General features: G+C 40.5%; 1 long non-coding RNA gene across 1 annotated transcript; it reads right to left on the bottom strand.

The window, feature by feature from the left end:
• Positions 1 to 6,371: 6,371 nt before the first annotated feature.
• LOC124698091 lies at positions 6,372 to 7,882 on the bottom strand. Its single transcript, XR_007000878.1, has 2 exons — positions 7,120 to 7,882; positions 6,372 to 6,528 (listed from the first exon to the last, which is right to left on the bottom strand). It is a non-coding gene; the product is annotated as an uncharacterized LOC124698091 (long non-coding RNA).
• Between the last annotated feature and the right edge of the window lie 250 nt (positions 7,883 to 8,132).

The following is an 8,132-nucleotide window of genomic DNA, read 5'->3' as shown; positions in this document are numbered from 1 at the left end:
ATACTTTACATCATTATTATGCATTTTCCGACACTAACCTATTAACAAGATGCCGAAGTGCCAGTTGTTGTTTTCTGCTGTTTTTGGTTTCAGAAATCCTACAAAGGAAATATTCTCGGAATTGGACGAAATCAACGCCCAGGGTCTTATTTTTCCGCGGAGCTTCCAGAAGACCGGAGGGGTTATGAAGAGGGGCCACGAGGGCCCGGCACCATAGGCCGGCGCGGCCAGAGGGCCCGCGCCGCCCTATGGTGTGGGCCCCTCGCGCCGCCTCCTGACCTACCCTTCCGCCTACTTAAAGCCTTCGTCGCGAAAACCCCTGTACCGAGAGCCACGATACGGAAAACCTTCCAGAGACGCCGCCGCCGCCAATCCCATCTCGGGGGATTCAGGAGATCGCCTCCGGCGCCCTGCCGGAGAGGGGAATCATCACCGGAGGGCTCTACATCATCATGCCCGCTTTCGGATTGATGCGTGAGTAGTTCATCCTTGGACTATGGGTCCATAGCAGTAGCTAGATGGTTGTCTTCTCCGCTTGTGCTATCATTGTTTAGATCTTGTGAGCTGCCTAACATGATCAAGATCATCTATTTGTAATGCTACATGTTGTGTTTGGTGGGATCCGATGAATCTAGAATATTATGTCAAGTTGATTATCAATCTATCATATATGTGTTGTTTATGTTCTTGCATGCTCCCCGTTGCTAGTAGAGGCTCTGGCCAAGTTGATACTTGTAACTCCAAGAGGGAGTATTTATGCTCGATAGTGGGTTCATGCCTCCATTGAATCTGGGACGATGGATGAAAAGTTCTAAGGTTGTGGATGTGCTCGTTGCTACTAGGGATAAAACATCGATGCTTTGTCTAAGGATATTTGTATTGATTACATTACGCACCATACTTAATGCAATTATCTGTTGTTTACAACTTAATACTGGAGGGGGTGCGGATGCTAACCTGAAGGCGGATTATTTAGGCATAGATGCATGTTGGATAGCGGTCTATGTACTTTGTCGTAATGCCCTGATTAAATATCATAGTAATCATCATTGATATGTATTGAATCTTTATTTGTCAATTGCCCACCTGTAATTTGTTCACCCAGCATGTTAGTTATCTTATTGGAGAGACACCACTAGTGAACTGTGGACCCCGGTCCATTCATTTACATCTGAATACAATCTACTGCAATCATTATTCTTTACTGTTCTTTGCAAACAAACATCATCTTCCACTCGATACGTTTAATCCTTTGTTTTCAGCAAGCCGGTGAGATTGACAACCTTACTGTTACGTTGGGGCAAATTATCTTTATTGCGTTGTGCAGGTTCCACGTTGGCGCCGGTTTCACTGGTGTTGCGCCGCACTACACTCCTCCACCAACAACCTTCACGTGCTTCTTGGCTCCTACTGGTTCGATAACCTCGGTTTCTTTCTGAGGGAAAACTTGCTGCTGTGCGCATCACACCTTCCTCTTGGGGTTCCCAACGGACGTGTGCATCACGCGTATCAAGACTGTTTTCTGGCACCGTTGCCGGGGAGATCAAGACACGCTGCAAGGGGAGTCTCCACATCCAATCTCTTTACTTTGTTTTTGTCTTGCTTTACTTTATTTTATTTACTGTTTTGTTTACTTCATATCAAAAACACAAAAAAATTAGTTGCTTTACTTTCTGTCTTGTTTACTTGCTCTATATCAAAAACACAAAAAAATTAGTTACTTTATTTACTGTCTTGTTTATTTGCTCTATATCAAAATACAAAAAAAAATTAGTTACTTGCATTTAGTTTACTTTTGTTATCATGTCTAGCTCTGTACATGTTACTTCTTCACCTGAGGAATTAGTCTTTACTTTTAAACAAGGGGATGAGGAGAGTTTTAAAGATGCTTGGTCTAGAATTTTTGATTCTTATCGTAAAGCTGAACCTCAAATGACTCTAAGTCTGCTCCTTAGTAATTTTTATTTTGGGCTTATGATTCGCTATAGATATGCCTTGGATGCTATAGTGGGAGGAGATTTCCTTCATTGCGACGGTGATCAAGCTTTTAATGCCATAAAAAAATTGGTTTCATCACATAGTTCAGCTAATAACTTTGATTCAGCTCTTATTAGCATTTATAATAGATTAAACACTCTTGAGACAAGTGCATCTTGCTTGAAAGAAAATTATAGTTATGTTCGTAACCGTCTTGATCAAGTTTTAGTGAACTGTGAACCTTCAATGTGGGACCCTACTATTAAAGTTGTTATTGGTGGTGAAACTTTTCATGCCCATTGTGATATTATGTCTGAATTTTGCCTTATGCCTAAGAGTATTTATGAATCTTTGACACTTTGGGGACTCGTTGAAGGGGGAGAAGGAATAACTCTTACTGATAACTCTTTTATAATTCCTAAGGGAATATCCGAGGGTGTGCATACAACCATTCTTGGAAGAACGGTATCCACTGATTATCTTGTTATTGAATGTGTAGGAACAGGACAAATCACACTTGGAAGATCCCTGTTGAAACTATTGGGAGCAATCATAGATGTGGGAGAAGGCACCCTAAAATTCACCTCTATACCGGGAGGTAGACATGTATTCCCTAAACCAAAGAGTAAGAAGGGTAGATGTAAAGCCCGAGGTAATGTTGATACTTCTTCTCTAGATAATACTTGATTTGCACTTTCTGTGCCTAGCTGAAAGGCGTTAAAGAAAAGCACTTCTTGGGATATAACCCATGTTTTTATTTTACTACTGTATTGTTGAGTCTTGGAAGTTGTAACTACTGTAGCAACCTCTCCTTATCATGTTTTTGTGTCAAGTAAAGTCTCTATGGTAAAGTTGATGCTAGATTTGGATTGCTGCGCAGAAACACAATTGCTGTCTGTCACGAATTTGCGTAGAACTCTCTGTAAAAAAATCAAAAAATCTGCCAATTTACGTGCGTGATCCTCAGATATGTACGCAACTTTCATTAGTTTTGAGTTTTTCCGTTTGAGCAAGTTAAGTGCCTCTGTAAAATTCGTCTTTACGGACTGTTCTGTTTTGACAGATTCTGCCTTTTATTTCGTATTGCCACTTTTGCTATGTTGAATGGGTTTCTTTGTTCCATTAACTTTCAGTAGCTTTGTGCAATGTATAGAAGTGTTAAGATTGATTATGTCACCTCTGAATGTATGAATTTTTGATTATGCACTAACCTTCTAATGAGTTTGCTTGAAGTTTGGTGTGGAGGAAGTTTTCAAGGGTCAAGAGAAGAGGATGATACAATATGATCAAGAAGAGTGAAAGGTCTAAGCTTGGGGATGCCCCGGTGGTTCATCCCTGCATATTTTAAGAAGACTCAAACATCTAAGCTTGGGGATGCCCATGGCATCCCCTTCTTCATCGACAACTTATCAGGTCACTTCTAGTGAAACTATATTTTTATTCCATCACGTCTTATGTTCTTTACTTGGAGCGTCTGTTTGCTTTTATTTTTGTTTTGGTTTGAATAAAGTTGGATCCCACCATCCTTATATTGGAGATATTACGCTCCGCTTTTTCATTTGAACACTTGTGTTCTTAGTTATGCTTTAATGTTCATGGCGAAGGCTGAAAATGCTTCGTTGATTGCTATTTGGTTGGAATCAGAAAATGCTTCATATGGTTTGGAATAACTTGCGACTTGACAATGTTTTGAGCTCTCATAGATCATGTTTAACCTCTTGCATCATGTAGTTTAATCTATTAGTGGAGAACTACCGAAGATCTTGTTATAATTTGGTTTGCATGATTGGTCTCTCTAAGTCTAGATATTTTCTAGTAAAGTGTTTGAACAACAAGGAAGACAGTGTAGAGTCTTATAATGCTTGCAATATGTTCTTGTGTAAGTTTTGCTGTACCTGTTCATACTTGTGTTTGCTAGCCCAAAGCCTTGTACTGAGAGGAAATACTTCTCGTGCATCCAAACACCTTGAGCCAAAACCCATGCCATTTGTGTCCACCATATCTACCTACTATGTGGTATTTTTCTGCCATTCCAAAGTAAATTACTTGAGTGCTACCTTTAAAATTTCATTCCTTTATCTTTGCAATATATAGCTCATGGGACAAATAGCTTAAAAACTATTGTGGTGATGAATATGTAGTTATGTGTCTTAGTTCTTATAATTTGCTTGTTGAGCGGTAACCATGTTTCTGGGACGCCATCAACTTTTTACCTTTGTTGGATATCATGTGAGATGCTATGCATGTTCGTCTTGTCTGAAGTAAGGGTGATTTTCATGATCAAATGGTTTGAGTATGCATACTGTTAGAGAAGAACATTGGGCCGCTAACCAAAGCCATGTATCATGGTGGAAGTTTTCAGTTTGGACATACAACCTCACTCTCTTATGAGAATATTATCTGTTGTTGAATGCTTATGCATTAAAAGAGGAGTCCATTATCTGTTGTCTATGTTGTCCCGGTATGGATGTCCTAAGTTGAGATCTATTAAAAACGAGAAATCAAATGCAATTGATCTCCTAGAACCTTTGTACATGCGGCATAGAGGTACCCCTTTGTGACACTTGGTTGAAACATATGTCATGCAATGATAATCCGTGTTAATCCAAGCTAATTAGGACAAGGTGCGTGTTGGGGTTCGTTGCATAGAAAACAAAATTTTTCCTACCGCAAAGACGAATAAATCCAAGATCTAATCTATGGAACACCCAAGATCTAATCTACAAGATCGGAGCAACGAGATTGATATGAGACTAACCCTCGAAGATTTCCAAAGCCTACGAGATTAGATCTCGTTGTTGGTGTAGACGATCGTCCCCGGTGCTGCAATCCGGCAGCACCTCCGTACTCGGTCGCGCGTACGGTGTCGATGAAGCCCGTCCTCTCCCCGTTCCAGCGGGCAGCGGAGGTGTGGTAGATCCCCTCAGAATCCTAGCAGCACGACGGCGTGGTGGTGGTGGTGGAGGAGAAAAGCTGCAGGGCTTCGCCAAGCCGGAGCAGACTTGCGGTGGAGGAGAGAGGGGGCGGCATACTTTTGTGTGTCGGGGGCGAATGGTCGGCTGCCCCTCTCCTCTATTTATAGAGGGAGGGGCGGCCAAGGCAGCCCCTTGGGCCCCACCAGCGCACAGAAGGAAAGGGGGGATCAGAAATCATCCCCTTCCAAGTTTGCTTCCCCTTCCAAAGTTGCTCCCTCGATTTTAGGGATTTGATCTTATCCTCCGGGATTTGATCTTATCCCTAGGGGGCTGGCCGGCTGGGCCTTGAGGGCTTGGTGCCCCTGGCCCATTAGGCCAGGCTGCACTCCCTTGGCCCATGTGGTCCCTCCCGGGGTGGTGGGCCCACCGGTGGCCCTCTAGAACCTTCTAGAAGCTCCAGTCAAACACCGGAACTGTTCCCGAACCCCGGAAAATAACTTCCCTTATATGAATCTTATTCTCCGGACTATTCCGGACCTCCTCGTGATGTCCTGGATCCCATCCGAGACTCCGAACAAACTTCGGTCTCCATCTCATATTCCGAATCTACTTATGCGACATCGAACCTTAAGCGCGTCACCCTACGGTTCGTGAACTATGCAGACATGGTCGACACTCCTCTCCGACCAATAACCAATAGCGGGATCTGGAGATCCATAATGGCTCCCACACATTCAACGATAACTTAGTGATCGATTGAACCATTTACATACGACTAGATTTAGATGTGCGCCTTGGCGCACGACCCCGTGAAATTCGTTATGGTTTCGATTTTGTATAGCAATAAAAAAGAAGATGAAAAATGATAATATACTTTTTAGGTTTTATAAAATTAGGATGAAGCACACAAAATCAGTAACAGAGTGGCTTGCTCGTGAGCAACAAAATCAAGCAAGGGATGCTTTGTCAAAAGTATATAATAAGCTCATAAAATTAAGAGAACACATAATTACTGGAACCATACGAAATTTCAACGATATCAATCTAATTAACCTATCAAAAATAGTGATAACGGTCAAAAGCAACAAAATGAAGAGGCTATAAACAAACCTACACTACATGAGTGCATAACAATTGTAAGTTTAAGAATAGGAGGCCATCATCTTCTGCAAACAATCACATGCAAGACTGAAGTTGATCAATTCAGCAAGAGATTTCTCAGATAGTCGCCTACTTGGTGACACAGAGCAATATTGGTAGCCACCAAATATTTTTCGTTGGATTAATTGGTCAACTGCAGTGAAAGAAGATTAAAAAAAGATCTGCCAGTATCATTCAATATTACATTACAGACAAGTGCCAACAAGAATAACAAGCGTTTTTTCCCAAGGAACCTGAACGTGTTTCCATTAAATCACTATCACCCAAAAGAACAAATTTTAGCACCTCACCGTTAGGGTCATTGCAGTAGCCAGACTATAAATAGAATGAACATATAGACATAGAAAGGAATTACATGAGATTGCTAAAATCTTTTCAAGCACATCTGTACATCAGATGAAGACAGTTGTTTGTCTTAGGACCAATAGAATGACCAAAAAATTAGGGGCACTCCTTGACGCCCTTTCTCCGTTTTCTGTATTGGTAAACGGATTTGTAAAACACTATACTGAACATTTATACAAATCGAAAGCATGCAGCATACAGATGATTAAACTAAAAGATGCGATATTATTCTTTTAAGATGCGATGCGAATTCTATGTAGAAACGAGTCTCAATTGCATGATGAACCAAATAACCGTGAGATTAATCTAGTTCGCAAATGGAAAACAAACATTACCAATAAGCTTTGGGTGGTGGGGGGGGGGAGATATACATATTTCTATTTTCTTTACGATTAATCTAGTTCACAAATGGAAAACAAACATTACCAATAAGCTTTGGGTGGGGGGGGGGGGGGATATACATATCTCTATTTTCTTTACCTACGGAAACAGACAACCTACATATGGAGTCTATACAGAGCTGAATACTACGAAGATACTAACTCAAAATAGAAAATATTGTTAAACTTGAAGCACAATATGGATGAATGAGCCCTCTTTCTATCCGTAATTACTGAAATCTATATATAAAAATAAATCATGTGGGATCCTAGTGTAGTCAGTCGCATCCCTAGATGTTCCCTTTTGCTTAGGTTAATTAGTAACCGTCAGTTTAACATACCATGGCCAAATCAACAGACCAATATTAGCAGTGAAGAACCATTTTCTCGGCCAGCAGCAGCTTTCGTCCAGCGCTAACAGCGGCAAGGTGAACCTAATATAATCTACGCCGCAGAAGCAAAAGCATATCACATTAGTATCCATTATCTACAGAGAAGAATTTGATGACGAATTAGTAAAATGTACTATGGTACCAGCAAAGGCAACCATGTAGCTATATGTTCCTAATAACAGAACAGGGTAAAAAGTACAAAAGGCAAGTGCATATATTTTCTTAGTAAAAAGGAGCATTCTTATTAGCTCTACTCTCGTGATTAATCAATAATCACCACCAGGTATCCATTTATGTACTTAAGTGTGCTAAATACACGTACATGTGATCAAAATAACGATCAATGATGTAATGTGTGGTTCTATGCCAAAACTTACCACCGAACAGTCAGCCATCATATTGCATTTTGCCAAAAGGACATGAAGCATAATAAGGATGTAGAAATCTCCTTTTCAAAACATGAGAATTCACACAAAGCATCACAAATAACGAGAACTCGAAAATGAGAAATTATTGTATCATCTCACTATCAAATGGTCGAAATAAGGCAAATTTAAAACAGATACTCGCTCTCAAAATAAGTAATGTAGAAACAAATACACTTCACTATATCAAATTAGAAATTAACTTACCAACCTCTATCAAAATGATATCTTGATTCACTTGTCATGCACTAAACATGACACATAAGTAAACTGGTAGGACCTATCGAAGCATCGAAGTTCAGTTATGAGTGTATACGTGTAACAAGAGGATTTACTATGCTAGAACCTATCGAAACATCAAAAGTTCAAAACAAGGGAAAACAAGCCAGCATGACCTGAATTCTGTAAGTAGTATATGGAGCACATCGAATCAAGATCCGGACATGATTATGGAATTCAGGACACATAAGTAAACCGGTAGAACCTATCGAAGCATCAAAGTTCAGTTATGAGTGTATACGTGTAACAAGAGGATTT

The sequence above is a fragment of the Lolium rigidum genome, chromosome 3, assembly GCF_022539505.1.
Source record: "Lolium rigidum isolate FL_2022 chromosome 3, APGP_CSIRO_Lrig_0.1, whole genome shotgun sequence".
In the NCBI taxonomy this organism is placed as follows: Eukaryota; Viridiplantae; Streptophyta; class Magnoliopsida; order Poales; family Poaceae; genus Lolium; species Lolium rigidum.
This window is presented reverse-complemented; position numbering and strand designations above follow the sequence as displayed.